Source organism: Sorex fumeus, unplaced genomic scaffold (genome assembly GCF_029834395.1).
Source record: "Sorex fumeus unplaced genomic scaffold, SorFum_2.1 ptg000002l, whole genome shotgun sequence".
Taxonomy (NCBI): Eukaryota; Metazoa; Chordata; class Mammalia; order Eulipotyphla; family Soricidae; genus Sorex; species Sorex fumeus.
This window is the reverse complement of record NW_026606059.1, coordinates 23,177,084-23,196,200: the sequence shown is the minus strand read 5'-3', so window position 1 is coordinate 23,196,200 and position 19,117 is coordinate 23,177,084. Positions and strand designations below refer to the sequence as shown.

General features: G+C 43.1%; 1 protein-coding gene across 1 annotated transcript in view; it reads left to right on the top strand.

Moving 5' to 3' along the window:
* Positions 1–7,965: 7,965 nt before the first annotated feature.
* The window catches only part of ZFHX4 (zinc finger homeobox 4), a 214,214-nt gene continuing 203,062 nt past the window's right edge, over positions 7,966–19,117 (top strand). Inside the window, 1 exon segment of the mRNA XM_056130418.1 lies at positions 7,966–8,656. The gene's annotated coding sequence lies outside the window, so the exon portion shown is untranslated.

Sequence of the window (19,117 nt, the reverse complement as noted above, 5' to 3'; positions counted from 1 at the left end):
TGCGCAGAACTTCAATTCCTGGAAACCAACTTAATGCGAGAAGAGAAAGTGGAATTAGAGGTTCCAGCAAGTCCAAGACTTTTAGAGTTGCCCTCGGCCGGCGGCCGGAGGGGGGTGTCGCGGGGAGCGGGGTGGGGGTGGGGGGGGTGGGAGGGGTGCAAGTGCAAGGCACCACTCAGAAGGAAACTGGAAACTAGGGAATGAAAGGCAAAGCACCCGCTTCTGTTATAAATTAGTAGGTAGGTGAAGGTTACGCAAAGAAGAAAAGAGAAAGTAAAGCTGTTAAAGGAATAGAATAAAACCCCAGGGAATTCAACCCGAAACCCACCCCCTCTTTCAGTCCCCAATCCAAGGGGAGTAGGGGCGGAGGGGGAGGGGGGGAGTGCATTCTGGTGTGATGAGAACTCTCTGGAATGTCTGGAGGAGAGGATGGAAGTGCGAGAGTAAGAAGACCCGGGTGCTAAATAAACGGCAGGGGGGAGAGTCGGGGGGCGGGGGGGGGGGGGTTGGGAGGGAGGAGGACAGGGGAGGAAAAAGAAAAATTCGGCGTTTCCTTGAAGCGACTCAGGGAATCCGGAGAGCTAGATTCCAATCGCAGCCCAAAAAAGAAGTCCAGAAGTTCAGACCTGGAGCGTGAAGGATGGAGGCAGAGAGAAAAGGGGGGGTGCAAAAGGTGTGCGCTGCGCCTGCAGGATGCGGGGAGGCGACGCCAGCCCACTGCTAGGGGCGACCTCGCCCCGAGGGCCCCGAGCGCACAGAGGGGTGCTGCCTCGGGCACTGGGCTGGAACCCCGCTGGGCAACCCCCGGGAGCTGGGAACCAGGTAGCCGCAGAGCCCGCTCCGGGGCTCGGGACGACGCGGGGACTTTTGGGGCCAGATGAGCTGCTCGGGGAACCCGGCCGGAGGCAGACTCCCCGCGAGTCCCAAACGCCGGCCTCGCAAGTTTCCAGCCACTTTCATTGATTTTCTTTAACAAATAAGCGTCGTGCCCGTTCCTGCAACACCTCCGCTGGCTGCAGCTAGCATGCCAGGGGCTCCGAGGGCTCCCGATTCCTCACCTCCCGACCGCCAAATAAAACGGTTCCCCTCACTCGAAAATGCAAACTGTGATCACACGCACATTGGCGGGGGGGGGGGGGAGGCTATCGTCCGCGCTCTCCTCTTGAATTTGGGGATCACCTTCTTTAGAAAAAGCAGAAGACAGGCCCATACCCAAGTTTGTAAACGGGGTAGGGACTCACTGACATTTGCATATTAATTTCTTCTAATAAGAAGTAACTCAGTTTGGAAGAAGACGCCGGCAAAGAAATTGACCCGTTTTGCCACTGCAAGGAAATGAACACTAGACCGTCAGCCACACCTAGGATACTCCCCTTAAGTTGTCTCTTTAAAAACACATCCTTTAAAATATAAAGTATTTGTTTTAAAGTAGCCCCCCTCCTAAAGCAGTTCCTGCTCGAGGTTCTTCCATACATGTCAAAGGGTTGTTGAATTATTCATTATTGTAATTACTATCATCATTGTCATTATCCCTTTCCATGTGGAAATAATTTTATTATCGTAATTTGATATCTGAAGAATTTCCTGTTAGTCGTTTGATAATCATTTTTTTCTTCTGAAAAGAAAAGTTTTGTTTATAAATGAGGGAGAGAAAATGTTTTAAATGCTTTGATGTTTGCTATAGATTTCCGTTTATCTAATCGATCGGAATGCCAATAAAATCGATTAAAGGTTTAGTGTTTTACAAACAACCATTTTGTGCTTTTTGATTTTACGTTCAGAATGATTTTAATAAAACCAATGCTTTCCTCTAACATACTCTCTTTTCAAAGCCTAAACCTTTATCGTTTTTTCCCTTTATTATTAAGAAATTCCTAGTTAAAGTTTCTGGAATAGGAAAATAAAAATATATAAGCAATGGCTGCAATGGTTTAAATTTCACTGTCTTCTTGCTCAAGATATTTAAATAAAGCCCTTTAAAATCATGGTGAATTATATGCGATCATTCAGTGATTGCGGAATATTAAATTAAACTTAGATAAATCCGCATTGAAGGAGGCAGCACCCAATCCTGAATTTATTTCCCATTTTCTCTAACAGCATCACTGCGCTTCTCTCTTTGCGATGACAATGTGCCAAATCTGAGCATTTTGAAAACATTTTCCATATGCTTTAACAGGGGACTGATAGACAAAGAAGAAAAGGAGATGATCTTTTTGCACTGAGGTATATTTTCCTTAACCTTTTTTTCCTCTTAGATTGTCAGTGATAATGATTTTAAAGTAAAAGTTTGAAAATCATTTACTTCTGTTTTTTGTTGTTGTTGTCTTTTATTCTCCCCTCCCCCCTTTCTTGTTCTTTTTCTCTCTCTTTTTTTTTTGTCTACTTATGATTTAGTCTTGAAATTGAGTTTTGGCTACAATGCAATGTAAAGCTATCATTTCTGCACCTTGGCAAATAATATCTGTTTCAAAATCTTTGATTCATTTAGTGTCTGTAAGCTACCTGTTTAATTAAAGATGTATTTAATTATACATTTTATAACTTAGATCAGATGGGCTGTGTGATGTCAGATTTAAAGGTGTTTTGTGTCTAATATAATATTAAGGCTTCTTATCGACAGGGGCTTTTCTTTAGCTATAAAGGTACCCACTTTTGTGTTGGAAATGTGCACTTTTGAATTAATTTGCTGTTCTTAAAAATATCTATTTGGTAATCAAAGTCTATTGTATTGTCTATATAGCACTTAATTTACATGATATGAATGTTTTAAGTTTAAAAGGATCAAAAGTCTGTATTCAGTTCAATGAAATCACAGTTATTATTACTTTGTCTTTTTTTCTCTGCTTGTCTCTTTCCCTATCTGCATGGTTTTCTCCTAGGTATTTTTTTGCAGACAAAATGTAAAATTTGCGTTGGATATTCATTCTTGTTGGAAATTTCTTCATGCATGTTGAGAAGGCAATGCTTGTGATTCTGGGTTTAGACAGTGATGGTGGTTGTCTGTGTGTTTGTGTGTTTGTGGGGGGTGGGGGGAGGGGAGAGGTGAGGTAGTGGTGATAAGAAACCCTCCTTAATTTGCATAAGAGCCAAGCAAGTACTTGTGAAGTTGTGAAGTGCTATTGTTTGGGGACAGTCCTGTCTGATTATGTTTATAAACACTGGGCTAGTTGCCTAGAAGGAAAAGAGGTCAAAGTACCTTCTGAGCCCTGACCCCTGTAAGACCAGAGGGCATCTGTCTTCTCTCTCTCTCTCTCTCTCTCTCTCTCCCCTCTTTCCCCTCCTTTATAATTCTTCCTCTTCAGACCTCTCCACCTTCGTATTCCTTCCTTACCTGTGTCTAACTGTCTAACTTGCAAAATGACTCCTCCCCACGCCAAACAAAATAAAGCAAAGCAAAACCAAATCGGGTCAGAACCTCTTGGAGTAAAACAGATTTGCAGTAAAGTTAAAGCCCAAACTCGACTTGGGCTGAGAAAGAGAGAAATAGAGAGGAATGTGGATGTATAGGGATAGAGACCAGGAATGGGAGGGGGGGCATATTTATGATTTGAAAGACCACAAGGGAGATAAGAGCCGGGTTGGGGGAGGGGAGGAATCGCAAAGGAGGCATTTACTTGTCCACTAACCCTACACTCACACAGACACTCCAAATGCCTTTCCTTTTTGGATTTCAATTTATCTAGCCCCCTCTCATCATCAAAGACAGTGGTCACTGCCGCTGTACGTTAGGTTATTTTTTAAGCTCCCTCCCTTGTTAGAGCTCAGCAAAATACACTTTAAAAAATGTATAGTAATGAGATATGGCTCTTTCCCATACTTTTTTTTTTATGATTTCACTGTAAATATACCGTGTTTGTGACACCTTCACAAAGAAACCCTGACCTTGTTAATTCCCAGGCCGGTCTCTCACTGCATACAGCCCAAGATCCCCTGCACCTCCCTTCATCCCCAAACCCCCAGCCCCACCCCACCCCCGCCCCCCTCCCACCAAATGACAGACCTGGGTATCAGGTTTAAGTGTGTTTTGGAAAAGAGTTGCTGAGTTAAACAAAATGTTAGTTAACAGATTGCCTTTGTTAAATAGCCCCCGGGTGGAGAAGACCCCCCCCACAAAAAAAGAGGGGGGAGGAGGAGGGACTTGGGATCTGAAAGTGTCTGTAGTGATGTAAAAGGTTCCTAATGCTGAAATCTTGTAATACTTCGTTTCAAACTGAGCTCATCTATAGAACCCCGGAAGCGCGCGCTCAAAAGACTCGTTTCCCCTTGGGCTGGGGTTGCTCTTGAACTGAAGGAACCTGGAGAGGGGGGTGAGGCATTTATTAGTGAACTGGGGAGGGACACGCGAGCAAAGGTGGGGGGGGTGGAGAAAACAGCCTGAAGATTCATTAAACCGATTGTAACTCCAGGCGAGTCAGTGGTATAGGTTTTTTTGGTTTTTTTTTTTTTTTTTGGAAATAAAGTACGCCGGGAGTGGGGGGGTGGGGGTGGGGAAGAAGTCTAGAAGTGGAATTACCTTTTGTCTCCACGTTAAATTGTCCCTTGATTGCGACACTCAACCCCTAACCACCTGGCATCGCTTGTGGGTGTCACAACTCGGCGCTCTGGGTCAGGGGCAGAGAGCTCTGGACTGGGGTCAGGCTGCAAAGTGCCGAAGAGGGTGTCAGGAAAGTTCAGGCCCCCGCTGGGGAAACCTCTGTGCGTTTCACTTGGAAATTAAAAAAAAAAAAAAAAGTCGCCAAACGTTTCTCCGGGGCGGCAGGCGGGTGCGCACGGACTTTAGGGACGGAGGGAGGAGAGAGAGAGATAGAGGGAGCCCGGGTCCGAGGTGGGCCGTCGGGGCAACGCAAAGAGCCAGAAGGAGCCGAAGGGCCGTGGGATGCCGCCCCGCGGGGTCCAGCCGGGCAGATCGCGGCAGCGCCCCGCAGCCACCCGCGGGCTGGGCTCGGGCTCGCCCGCCCCGCCGCGCCCCTGCCCCGGGCGCCGCGCTCCGCGCCTGCAGGCCCGCCCCGCGCCCGACCTGCGGCCGCCGCTCCCGGCCCGTCGCCCGCCCGCTCCCAGGCCGGACCCCGGAGCCAACTCTTGACTCGGAGCTAGCGGCTCTCTGCCCCTGCTCCTCCGCCTGTTAACCCCCGACCCTCACCCCGGCATCTCCTTGGGAAAGATGTAAAAGAGGACGGAGAAGAGATGATTCAAACGAAAACACACATGTTAGGAGGAGGCACGTCCTCTTTTGCAGAAGAGCCTGCCAAAGTGGGCGCCTAACACGAATCCTTCCTTTTGTTTTCGTACTTAGAATTCAGGAACCGCTACACCCCTCCTTGCACCCCTCCCCACCCCCCCATGCACTGACACACACACAACACACACACACACACACACACATACATCACACATGGCTGTGTTTTCTAAGAAGGGGGGTGGGTGTGAGGGCATAGAGGGGAAATAGCCACCACAATTTTTAAATGGTTTTCCTGATTTGACGTTTGGTGTTTTGACATTAATGACATTAATGTTATTGATGATGTTTCAGGGAAGAAAAGGCAAAAGAAATAAAGGGGAACTTGAAAACGAAATGATCATTTCCCTATTCTTCCCTGCCAGGAATAGACCCCCTTTCTTCACCTGAGCCTGAAACAGACTTATTGTTCTCAGGTGTTTCCTTCATCATATGCATTTACCCGTCTGAAATCGCAGGAAATGGTTTTTCCATCAGTGAGCTTGTACATGGAGCTCTCTCCCGCAAAGGGCTTGATCTTTCTTGATTTGAACCTGAAAGTTTCGCTGCCTTCATTTCCCCCTCAGTCTCTTTAAAAGCCCCCACCCTCTGCTCTAGACTCACACCTCCACTAGTTTTTTTAAAGCCAGCATTTTTTGCTCTCTGGGGTGTTTTGTGATAAACAGTAACGCTACATAAACACCTTCTTCACTTGCAAGTTACAAATAATTTAAATTCTACCCTCCTGGGCATGTATATTTCTTAAGGCACATGGATAAGCCCCACTGAGGTGCAATGGGATGGCTGCTCTCACACTGGTGATACAGTTGCTGTGTCAAGATGAGGCTATAAACAAATTAGCTTGGAAAAAGAATCACAGAAAGTAGTCCACTTTGAACAGACTCCTTCCCAAAGAAGTTGGAAATGGAATGGAGTCTTTGGAGAGGTAGACAATTTTCTTTCTGTGAAGGTCTAGTGGCTTTGGCTTCTAATACATTAGTGCATGCACTGACTCCAAATTCCTAAGGTAGTGATTTGCTTCTTCTCTCTTCTCTCTTCTCTTCTCTCTCTCTCTCTCTCTCTCTCTCTCTCTCTCTCTCTCTCTCTCTGTCTCTCTCTCTGTCTCTCTCTCTCTCTCTCTCTCTCTCTCTCTCTCTCTCTCTGTCTTAATAAAGACCATATCTACACTTTAGTCTCTGCTCCAAGGTTCTGAACCTTCCCTGTAACCTTAGCCAGCTGCTGAAGGCAAGCAGTTCCCTTGCTCTGTGCCTAGGTCCCTCTTTTGAGGACTGTGCTTCTAAGCTCCCAGGTGTCTTGTTTGCTTTTTAATCCCATTTGCATCGGACCTCGGATTTTCCAAATGTGGCCTGAGAATGCCAGGTTTCAGGCCCAGAAACATGCACGTTTGAAGCCTCTGTTGTTACTAATGCTTATGCGATAAACCTTTCTGTTGGTATTTGGTAGATTTGTTGCTTAAGGCCTAAGACAGGTTTAGAGGCAGATCCTGGCCATTGAGAACTTCAAAGGCCTGTCAACTCAAAAGCAGCTGATGCCTCACCTGTCCAAGAAGGCTGGACACCTCAAGTATTTCCTGTTTTTGGCTTGTTTGATTTGTTACTCTTACCTTTTCTCTAGAATCCCCGTTTTTAAAAATATTACATACAGGATGTCTACTTGTGACCTGTGGTATAATAGTAACAGTGTATCAAGATGCTATCTGAGTAATGAATATATATATATATATATATATACATATATATTCCATATTCAGTAGGGGGTATTTAAAAGTATGTCTATTCCTAGTTTTAGTTAATTATCTTTTAATGAAAGTGTCACTCATATTCACATCTGTAATATTGGAAAGAGATAATTAGATTTTCAAATGAGAATCAGCCACCTTAAATTTTGCACCAGAAAATACCAAGTATATTTCATTCTAATGAGATCTGTAGTGGGGTTTTAAAATTCATCATAATGTGCTTCAAGAAAGATAATTCAACAGACTCGAAAGATGAAAGATTTTTTTTCCCCCTAAGTCTTCTTAAACCTATTACATTGAACTTGTGGAATTCTGATAAAATATTCAAAAATGTTACCAAAAAGGCTAGAACTGGATACCTACTATCACCTTGCAACCATCACTTACTCTCATTTAAAAGTTTACTTTGACTAACCGCTTCCATCTTCCATGCCCTGGGTTTTATTTCCTGCGTGTACAAGAGAAAGATCCGTGTTTAAACAGAGTGCCTAAGCATCTCCAGTGCAATTCCCCCTTTGAAATAGGCTGGGCAGAGCGGTATTTGCACCCTGCCAGGCACCCTTCATTTACATATATCTGCATATTTGCTCAGACCCGGGCAAATCGCCATTAAAGTACATTCTTATACATAGTAGAATAAACTAGGCAGGGTTGCAAGGGGGGGGGGAAAAAAAGAAAAAAGAAAAAAAGAAAAAAAAATCTCCTCCTGAGCCTAACTCATATTTCTTCTTAAAGCTACTCAGTAAACAAATCTGTGGTCCGATAATAATGACTTTGCCTCATTAAAGCGCACACACACACACACACACACACACACACACACACACACACACACCCCTAGTGATTAAAGGGCATTTGCTTTGGACGGATTTATCTGATATTCCCCCACCCCCACCCTTCCTAGAGTGACTCTTGGGTGTGTGTGTGTGTGTGTGTGTGTGTGTGTGTGTGTGTGTGTGTGTGTGTGTGTGTCTAATGAAGTTTGGGAGTCGCACGCGTCGGGGCGCGTGGGGGTGCGAGCCCCGGAGGTCCCCATCCTCTGCCCTGCGCGCGGTGAGCGCGTCCCGGGCCCCCGCCGCCGCAGCTCTCGGAGCCTGGGAAGCCGCGAGGCTCCCGGGCTGCTCGGAGCCGGGGCTGCGCGTCATTTGCAGTCTGGGGAATGTTGATCACCTCACTAATTACACCTCTCTCTCCCCCCTCTCCCTCTCCCTCTCCCTCGCTCTCCTCTCTCATTCCCAGAGTGCATATCGGGAATAGACACACAAAGACATGCGCACTCAACTTAATCAGCCATTTTTTTAAACAGGGCTAAAACGATAATAATTAGCAGAATAAAGACATATCGGATTTTCATTTCCTTTCCTCCTTTTCCCAACCCCTTCACAACCAAACAGCGAGACCGCGGTCGGCACATGCTTTAACTCCTCCCGGACCCCCGAGGACCGCTCCGTGCTCCCCACTTTCTGCTCCAGCGTTTTGATTTTCACCCAATAAAGTTCGAGGATTATTTTTTTATTTTTTTTTTAAATTTTTTTCTCTCTCTTTTTTTCTTTCTTTTTTTTTTTCCTTTTTAAATGAACCCTCTCGTTTTTACTTGGATGTGATCAGCTGTAAGTAAAATAAAAAGCAAAACAAAAAAAGAGGCGAAGATCGAGTAGGAACTGCAGGGGAAATGGAAAGTAAGTTTTTTCTTTAACTTTTATTGAGTAGTTTGTGTTAAATTTAGGTCGAGTATCGATTATCTTTCCAGCCTGATCTTGCACAATCTTTGATATTTCGCTCCCTCTCTCTCTCTCCCTCTCTCTCTCCCTCTCCGCCTCTCCCTCTCTGCCCCTCGCTCGCTCGCCCTCGCTCGCTCACACACATCCCCTCATCCCGACCATCTCTTCCGTCCTGCCCCCCTTTTCTATCTCTTTCCCCCCCTTTTTTTTTGGCTCGAGGATTTGCTCCGCCGAGGGAGGGAGGGGGCGCGGAGGGCCCTGCTTTTCCACTTTCTTGGGGTGGGGTGGGGGTGGGGGCACTGTGTTTTTCGGGCTTGAACTTTTGGATTCGGTGGCGGATCGTGCAGTTCCCTGGCCATTCGGGCCGGGTCGCGGCGGCTTGTGTCTGCGGCGCGAGCCGGGCGTTCCTGGTGGCGCGGGAAGCTGTCAGCTCGGCGGCGGCGCGGGCTCGGCCGGGGGGGGGGGGGGGTTCCCCGACTCTCCCCGCGCCCTGCACCCCGGGCGAGCTGACCCTTCCTTCGCACCCAAAGTTTGGGCGTCGATCGCTCGGACTCAGTGCCCCCCCCCTACCCCCCATCTGCTTCTCCCTACTCTCTCCCAGTGTGACTCGCCACCCCCACCCCCCATCCCCGATTCAGGCTCGGGCTGTTTTCCTCCTTGCTTTTTTTTTTCTTTTTAACCCACCTCCATCCCACCCCCCCCCCCCACCCCCTTAAGTTCCGGGTAGGGCGTTTAACGGGATGGGGGAGCCCGGCGGCTGGGGGGGCGCGGCGGCGGCCGGGGCCCCGCGGGCAGGTCCGTTAGCAGGCGGGAGCGCCGGGCCGCGGGGCCCGGGAGGCGGCGGCTGCTCGCTCCCTGCGCCCCGACTCTGCGGGTGCCGGGGACCAGACGCCCCAACTCGGGCTCGAGCATCACAATCTCTCTCTTTTTTCTCTCTCTCTCTCTTTTTTTCTTTTCTTTTCATTTTGGCCAAGGGCGAGATGGTCAAGACTGTGCCCTCTGTGTGTGTGTGTGTATGTGTGTGTGTGTGTCGCGCGCGTGTGTGCAGAGGGGCTCGAGGGGTGGCGGATGGGGTGTCTGTGACCGGCTGTGAGCACTGGCTTTCCCCCGCCTCCCCAACGGGCTGCGATCGAACTTCACCTTCTTCGCCTCCCCGGCATCAAGTGCGCCTTCCGGCCGCCAGCGGCTGCTGCCTCGGGTGTCGCCCGCCTGCTACCCCGCTCTCCTGCGCTGCCCCCCGCCCCCCACTCCCCAATTCCTCCTGCTCTTTTCTATCGGGGGAGGAAAAAAAAAGAAAGAAAGAAAAGAAATAAACACGTATGCCATCGTATAAAGTTTCTCTGCGGATGCCCAAGTTCTAGAGGGTGCCTCCTCTGGTTCCTCGCCCCCACGAACCCCCCCGACCCTGCAGACGGTGCACTGGTTTGTTATTTCTTTTGTTACCTGCGATCCGGGCGGGGGGCTCCTGGCGGCGCTTGGGCTGGGGTCCGGCCCGGAGAGGAGACTCCGGCGGGTGCCTTGGACCGAGACTCCTCACTTCCGCGCGGTTCCGCTGAGGTCTTAGCTACCGTTCGGTGCGACGCCCTCCTTGTAGGTACCAAAGGTTCAGATCGCAAATACGGACCCCCCAACCCCCCCCCAGACCCCTACACACACTCACACATACACACTCACACTCAACACACACCTACAGCCACACACATTCTCCCTGCACCCCCCCCCCACTTCCAGCCCCCACCTTGGCTTCCCCCCTCCCCCCTTCTAAAAAAAATAAAAGCACACACACACAACAACAGCCCCCCAAACCAAACAAAAACCCAAAGACAAGTTCACTGGCGGAAGATGGTGGATTGACACTGACTCAGACAGAGGCAGGTTCACCAGGAAATCTGGCGGTCCCGATTTCTGACAGTTGCATTTCCTCTCCTTGAGTCTTTCCTCCCACCCCCCCTTTTTTTTTATTAACTCAGTTCCATGTTTAATCAAGGATCATGTAGATGGCAATAGGAGAGACAGAGAGAGAGGAGAGAGAGGAGAAAGGAAGAGAGAGCAGAGACAAGAGACAGAGGAGGGTTTTCTTTTTTTTTTCTTCTTCTTCTCTCTCTCTCCCTCTCTCTCTCTCTCTTTTTTTATTGTGTTCTCCTGGATTTTCAGTGGCTTGATCCCTATAAACGTGGAGTGGTTAAAGCTCATATGTAGTATTATATTTTTAGTTTGGGTGGATGGATGGAAGAATCAGGGAGAGGCTGCGGCTGCCGCTGCCTTTTCGGGTGTTGCTTAGATTAAGGCTGAGACTTGGCTGCGATTGGGACGCGACAGTGACACGGGCATCGATCGCTTCCATTGAGAGCAATGCAAAAACACAGCCCGGGTATGTAACACTCTCGGTGCCATCAACACTTGTTTTACTTTATATTTACTGGCAAAACTGACAGAGCAAGCTTAGACTTTCTTTCTTTCTTTCCTTTTTCCCCTCTTTCCTTTTTTCTAACTGAAGAATAAAGACAATTGTGTATAGAAGTTGTAGGAGAGGATGGTTTAAATAAAACAGAAAGAAGAGATTCAAAATTATTTCACTACCTCTGTGACTGTCTTAGAGTTTTTTCTTCTCCACAGAGGAGTATATTAAAGAGAATGAATATTTTCTCTCTCTCTCTCTCTCTCTTTTTTCTCTTTCGTCTTTTTTTTTCTTCCTCTAAAAAATCCTTAAGGGAATATTTGATAGTTTTCAACATTTGCGGTTTCAATCAGCAGGAAGGCACACAAAAATAAAAGATGGCTAGCCAGCTGTTTTAACCTCTTGCACCTGGCTTCAGTGTGGGGATCAGAGGGTTTATACAGTTATTTTTTAAGAATGGTTTTAATATTTATGGCATAAAGTAGAAAGAGGGCATCACTGTGTATTTGTTCAATAGCTGGTTGCTTTTGGATTTTTTTTAAAAGTAAACTCATATTTAAGTGTCTTCATTTCCATGGCAATGAAGATTAAGTCAATGAAATAGGGGGGAAGTGCCATAAATCTGAAAAGTGAAATGTACCTAAGGAACAAAGAAAGGTCAGGTAAACCAGCTGTGTAAGTCAAAGCAATAGGACCAACTGTGGGGTTAGATAGGGAGAGTGTGGGCTCTGGGTCTGGGAAGGGAAAGTTGTCACTTAAAGTTAAAAATGAAGGGGGCATGTTCAGCTGTTTTGTGATCTTTTGCAGTTTTTAGCAGATGGGCTCAAAACTGTTCATTAATTTTGAGCTAGTTGAATTATTTTAAAAGATGCTGCACCAGCAAAGGAAAACATACAGGAGGCTGAGAAAATCGCTGTTTAATATTGCAGAATTTACTGCTTCCATTCTGACCATGAGCCTAAATTTACACAATGAAATTTGATTATCTCTAATAACAATATTAGATCCTGCACTGGATGGATGAGAATTGAGGTGGTTTTGTTGATTGCAAGGGTTTAATGTTGCATTTCAGAATCTGATGTGGTTTGGCCTCCCTTCCATTAACTGGAAAACCCCTGAGGTTTTACAATTATTTCTTAAAGATAATACATTTAAGATTGCATTGGTAGGCTGAGGAAAAGTCATAAAGGCAAGAAGGGAAGCCCTTAATAACTCTTGAGATTCAGACATGTTCACCAGTTAGATTGGCTCTGACTTCACCAAGGGTCGACAATGTGTCATTTCCACGAAGCCAAATTGCCCTCTGCCTATATGATATTAATGTGCAAATCAATATTTCAGGGATTAAATTTCCCTTCTTCATTTTTTATGGTTTCTACCTCAATAAGTCTCAAGTCTATTAGAAGAGGCTGGATGATTTAAAATCTTTCACTGCAGAATGGCTTGTCGTAGTCTTGTTTCACAGATCATTTTAGGATTTTCGTTATAAAGACTAAGGGCATCATCCTAAAGAAGTTGTGAGGTTGTGGAGAGCCAGACTCAGTAGCATAAAGCTCTTGTTCAACTAAGAGCTAAGTGGCATTGGGATGTAATGTGTATGTTTGTGCAGTATATGAGTGTACATACATTTTGCTGCCTTAAAATATTATGTTAATCACTTATTGATTTATCTCAAAATCAATTGCAGTTCCTTTTTTTATTACTGAGTTTGTTCAGCATTCTTGAGGACTATGTTAATTTCCTTAAGGAATGGGCATTAATTAGTCTGGTGTGAAAATATTTGAGAGGGATTTTCCTTTAAAACTATTGCCTGAGAAATATTTCTAAAAGCAGCCTTTTTTTTTTTTTTGCGTGTGAAGTAATAATCAACTGTTGTCATCTGCATACATTATTGTCACAGCTATCATTGCACTTTGTGGCTGATGGTTTAGCTGGTATCTGGAAGGAGGCCTCGTCTATGTATTTGAGTTACAGTTATTTCTAGCACTTAGTAGGTGCAGTGCTTATGTTACCTCTCGGCGGAACATAGTCATAAGGAAATAGGAGCTTTGATGGGAAACAATACAGAGCAGAAATTTGGGAGGTCAAAATAAAAGATTGTGCCTTTATCACATCATCTTGGGAAGGCCTACTGTCTATCATTTGGTGGTGTTTTATGGTCTGAAACCATCTGGACCAAGTTCCGCACAGCTGCACGAATTTCATATGTGATAGAACATTTTTTCCATTCAGTGTGAAATGTTCCTTCCTAAAAAACGTACACCAGACTCGCTTAATTTAGTCTGTTAAAAGAAATGCACATGAAAAAGGACAAAAGGCTCTTTAATCTCTGCAAGCTGTTTGTTTTTCTTCAAGATTCCTGTCTGTTTGGGTTTGGAAAGTCATGTTTATTGAGGAGATGATTCTGAGGTGTGACATTAAAATAATATATGATTTTTTTGGACTGGTGGCCATGCTCCTGCTTAATTTGCAGAACTACTTTTTATGCCTGTCAAAACATAGAGCTAATCTATTCTTATTTACAATTAATCTCAATAAAATTAATCTTAACTATGCTTTATTCAGTGGCTTAAAATATCTAATTATATTCAATTAACTGCTGTCATAGTAATTAACATTGCTTAATTGCCTCTGCATATATTTATGTAAAGCTCATTAGGTGCTGCTGGATCCTTTTTCCCTTTTCTGCTTACTGTTTTTGCTGTTGTCAGACCATTTTCATCTCCCAAGGTTTGACAATGTCAGTGGGAGCAAATTCTCCATAATGTTTTCTTGGAATGAATATCACTACAGCTCCTCTATGAGAAGACCCATATTATGAGGGTTTCCATTCTAATCTACCCCTCCTTCCCTGGTCTCTGGTCCCTAGCATAGTCACCAAATATTTTCTGTTATTGTTGCTAGAAATATGAGAAGCCAGGCTAAGCTTTGTGTTTATAAATAAGGACCCATTCTGTGTCTGCCTAGGGGCTGTAGCTACAGGCACTTTCTTTTCCCTCTAAGACCAAGCTAAGGGTTAAAGACTTGGCCAAGGTTCAAACTGAAAAGCGCCCAGGGAAAGTGCATGTGAATATGTACAAGTTTCATGTAATTAGTGCTTAATTATATTAACATATGCAAATTGTCAACTTAGGAGCTTGTTGAGCTGGCAAAGATCAGCTAGGCACAATTGCTGTATTGTTCTGAAACAATAATGGATTTCAAGTTGGATTGTGGAAACACATAACTAGCTATCTAATTTAACTCATACCATGGTGAAATTTCATTAGTCTCCATGGAGACTGGTTTAATTGTGCTGACTAATGTTCTGGGCTGCAGAATGTCCTAAAAAGAAAGCGTTGTTTGCCTAATCCACCTTACAATGACACTTGTTTGTACATGTTTCCCTTGTGTGAGAATTTGCATATGCAAATAAATAGTTTCTCTGCCCCATTTGTCATGGCTGTTCATTACCCATGAAGAGGACATTGTTACTAGACTGTTACTGAGTCTCCCAAGATGGTATAGTGTCAACCAGTCCAGCTACATTCTTTCATAATTTGTTTCTGATTAATAGACCAGAGTGAGTCTCAGTCTCTTTGGGCATCTGTAAAGGGAAGGTCAGTTCTGTCATAGAGAAGAGTTTCTGCTGTAACTGAAGGACTTTTTCTTCTCATGATTATTCTCTTTTTTCCACCCATTGGTTAACATAATCATATTTATAATAATGTATTCTTGTTCTGAGAATGCCTCCACTAATAATCTCTGGTTTCCTAAAGCAAAAAGATAGGAAAAGAAAGGAGATTCTGTTATTGGAATATTAATCCTGTTTTTGACAGAAAGGTAAACTGATATAATTGCTTTTCAGTTGAGGGAATGGGGGGTTGTACAAGTGTGAAAGCATCGGAAAAGGATTAGCATTTTTTTGCATAATGAAAAGCTCTGTTGAATAGGGTCCTGAATGGCTGACTGAATGACTAAGATGAAAGGAAGATGAAAATGCGGGCTCCTCTTTCTTTATGCCTATGCTCTGCTCTCTCTAAAGTTATGTTTGTCCAAGACTTGAGAAAACAAGCAGGGGCTCAGATTTCAGCAACTCTATAAAATGCCTTGAGTTTTCCTCATCCTTGGGAAGTAATATGTATGACAATAGTGCAGCTAGAGGATGATAAACAGAGGTTTGTCTGTAGAAGAGTTTTCAGAAACATGCTAGGCTGGCCAAATATTGACTATTGGGTATCAAGAATTCCCAGCACTTTGCTAGCGAAAACAGTTATTTCAGTAGAGGCCCTAGTATGGTGTGAATATTTAATTTATTGAATGATACACCATATGATGCCTCCTCCCCCTATAAATAGTTGTCATTTGGTAGACGACTTTGCCTAGGCAAGGGTTGTATGTCCTCACTTTGGCAATGTGAAGTGTTTTAAGTGGCCTATCAGCTTTAGTGGCTGGGATCGGATAGTAGATGAGGGCACAGAGTTATTTTTGTCAGATTTAATTTATCTTCATGTTGTTTTGTAGGTGTATTGCGTGTTTCGTTGAAAGATAACCTTTTGCAAAAGTGTCCAAATATTGTAAGTTTATTCTCAGAAATGTTGGCAGTAGGGTTTTCTCCCTTGTCACTACTTAGGGTTATGACTGGTTATCAATTGGCAAAGAGGCCTGAGCTCTTAATGATGTTTCTTCAACTATAATTAGGGAAGTTAAAATACTTTAAGTGTTAAGACACTTTCAAGGGTGGGAATTGCTTCTTTTGTACATATGTAAATGAAACATAGTATGGATGGTATTTATGTGTATATATACATTTTAACTAAGTTTTCAGATTTGGGGCCACCTCTAGTAAGATTTGAAGGTTGCACCCAGATAATATTAAAATATTCAGCCAGACATTAATTACCTAACATATTTTGTTGTTGGATTGGAACTTTTTTTTTCTTCATCACTTTTGTGGTTCATTGTTGAGGTCTTATTAAGATGGAAACTTGGGAAATCAGAAGTGTTTTCACGTAAATTAAAGTAAGAGCATTTCCCCTTGAATACAGAATATCATAAAGGAAAAGTGTTTGATCTTTGTTTTAAAAAAATCACCCAAATTCTTTACTAGGGTCCTTTTAAAAATTTGTCAAGAAATTCTGGATTGTTTCAGAAAGTTTTACGGTTAACTTTATGATATGCTTGCAAAAAGTCTTAAAAGAACAAAAAAAATCCACATGGAGGCTATTCTTTTACATGCAGAAGGGCTTATTAAGGCATTTCCATAAGAAAAATGTGTTAATTTAAAAAATAAATTCATTTATATTTTAAGACATTGTTAACCAAGCACCATGTGTTGTAACTGGCAGCATTCCAGCCACCATGGAAGTGTATCACACATGGGTTAATAGTAGCTTATGTGATGTCTGCGTTCTTAGGAAATGGGCAAAAGCCCAGGGTATTCTGATATCAAGATTTTAGGAATCAGACAGAAAGCAGAATATATGTTTATATGCGAACAGATGGACATATGTGAGAACTAAAAGTGCACAATTTCTCTTGGCACTTGTTTTAGTTATCCCCGATGATATAACCAAGATTTCAGTGCACTCACAGGCTTTGATGATTAAGGACGGAATGGCCTTTTAATGAGGGCTCAATGGCATTATTTTCTTGCGTAAGGATTGTGCCCCTTGTGATCTTGCTGAATTTGATGTTCTGTTAATTCCCTAATTTCAGAGGTTCACAAGTTGCCTTGAAAGTTTGGTATGGTTTCACATTTGCCATGCAGCCCTCAGTTGGGGAACGTCTATCCTGGGCCCCATCCCCTCCTCATTTAAAGGTTTGTGAGCAAAATAAAATATTTGCTGTTTCAGATGTCTGTACACAATTTGAAAATGGCTTTGACACTAAAGTCATACTTGGCAAGCTGCTTATCTGGGATATAATTGGCCACTCTTAACATTCTAGAGGTTAAAAAAATAAATAAGATTCAAGAATTTGGGCAGCATGACATAGTTAATATGTCAAAAAGCTTTGATGGTCTAAAACAAATCCTGTGTAGGTATTTTAGTCATTTTAGGGTGGGGGGGTCACAGAATAGCATCATGAATTTATATGATTGATCCTTTCTGATGTTTGATTGCCCTTGGAATACAACATTGTGCAGCTGATAATCTCTGAATGGTATGCATTATAGAACGTACCTCTAAAGACAAAGTTTATAGGATTCATTGTGTTCTAGCTATAAAAACAGAACGTGTTCTGCAAGTATTTACTCAGATCTAAATCATTTTAACCAGGGAAAATTGACTTTTGGGTTAAAATATGCATTTTATAACTGTCTATAAAATTCTTTTCCTTCACTGTAAAGAAGAAAGGAAATCCATAGCTTTAACAATGTTAAAATAGAAAAAAATCATATGAGCTGGTGTATGCCACCTGGTTGTACTGTTACAAACAAAACAAAGTGAAACTTTCTAAGAAGTTTAAGGAGAATTAAAACATTTTCTTGCTGGGAAGATTAAATTAAAGAAGCCAATCATTTCCCGAAGTACATTCATTAAACCTGAAATGCTTTCTTAATGTGAATTCTGTAACATACAGCTTTTAGGACTTTTCCCCACGTATGTAGGAATAATCCAATTAATGCTCAAATTTTCCTAAGCTCATTAATGAAGTATTCATGATGTACTGCTGAGAATGAGTCATTTATTTTGGTTTAATAGATACAAACTAGAAATGTGTACACACATATGCATCCACCTTTCCCCCATGTTAGTGTCTCTTTTCTTCTTTAAATCTACTTGTAGGAATAGCCTATGACATCGTCATTCTATAAGTTTCTTTTAGTTTTCAATAATCAGTCAATACGGTTTCCCTAGAAAAGGGAATTTAGAGGATCATGAAGCAACTGGAGACTACCAAGATGTTAAAGTCTAAGAACTACTTTGTAGCTATTAAGTTGAACCAGATAATTTTGAAATGGAGGATATTAAATTCAGTAGAAATTATTATGGAGTAAGTCAACAAAGTAAGAATGTATGAGGACAAAACTTTGTATGTCCCAACTCTGGAACCTGTGATCCTTTAGCCATACTGGCTTCTTGGAAAGGGGTTGTTGGGTGAATGAATATAGTGGCATTGGACATGGTGAACAGAAGGAAGGCAAATGTGTAATGATAATCTAACAGTGAGACTGTCTCCCTTGGGAGAATGCCTTTTCTGTTACTAAGAAGAAATGAGACAGCAGTATCTCACTGGTCTTTTGTTAACTGTGACTATAAAGATATTTCTGCTTTATAAGGAAGTTAGGTGTTTTGAATGAGCAAGTACTTTTATGATTAATAAAGTGATGATCTTTTATGATGATCTCAGTGATTTAGAATACATTTTTAATAATAAAAAATGGCATGAAGAACAAGTTTTCTATTTGCTATGATTAAAGTATATGACCACAATTCTGTGGTGTCCTACAGGCAAGATAGTGTAATAAAAGAATGACATTAGTTATGACACTTTCTCTTATATGTGTGTGTGCTTGTGTGTGAAAGAGAGAGAGAGAAAGAGAGACAGAGAGAGAGACAGAGAGAGAGAACAGGGTACACATTCAACTGTGCTAGGGGCTGACTCTTGGCTTTGTGCTCAGGAATTGCTCCTGGCAATGTTTGGGGGACTATATGTGGTGTGGGAATTGAACCCAAGTTGCCTACATGCAAGATAAGGTCTTTACCCCATAGACTAACTCTCTGACCCCAGTCATTCTTTTGATTCTACTTATTTTAGATACCTTTTTCTTTTTCAAGTGAATTTATTTTAACTGATGTTTTAGATATTTGAAAATCTAGTCCTATTCTTGACAACTCAAAGACCAACCAACATTAATGGGACCTACTAGACATCTGACCTAAATTTTTGTTATGAATAACTTTATCCAAATTATTTAATCTCTCTGGGCTTAGGCTTTTCCATATGTTTCAAAGTTTTCATTGAGATTACATAAGACAAAAGTGCTGTGGACATTAAAATAAGTGACTATTAAAGGACCTCATACCTACATTCCC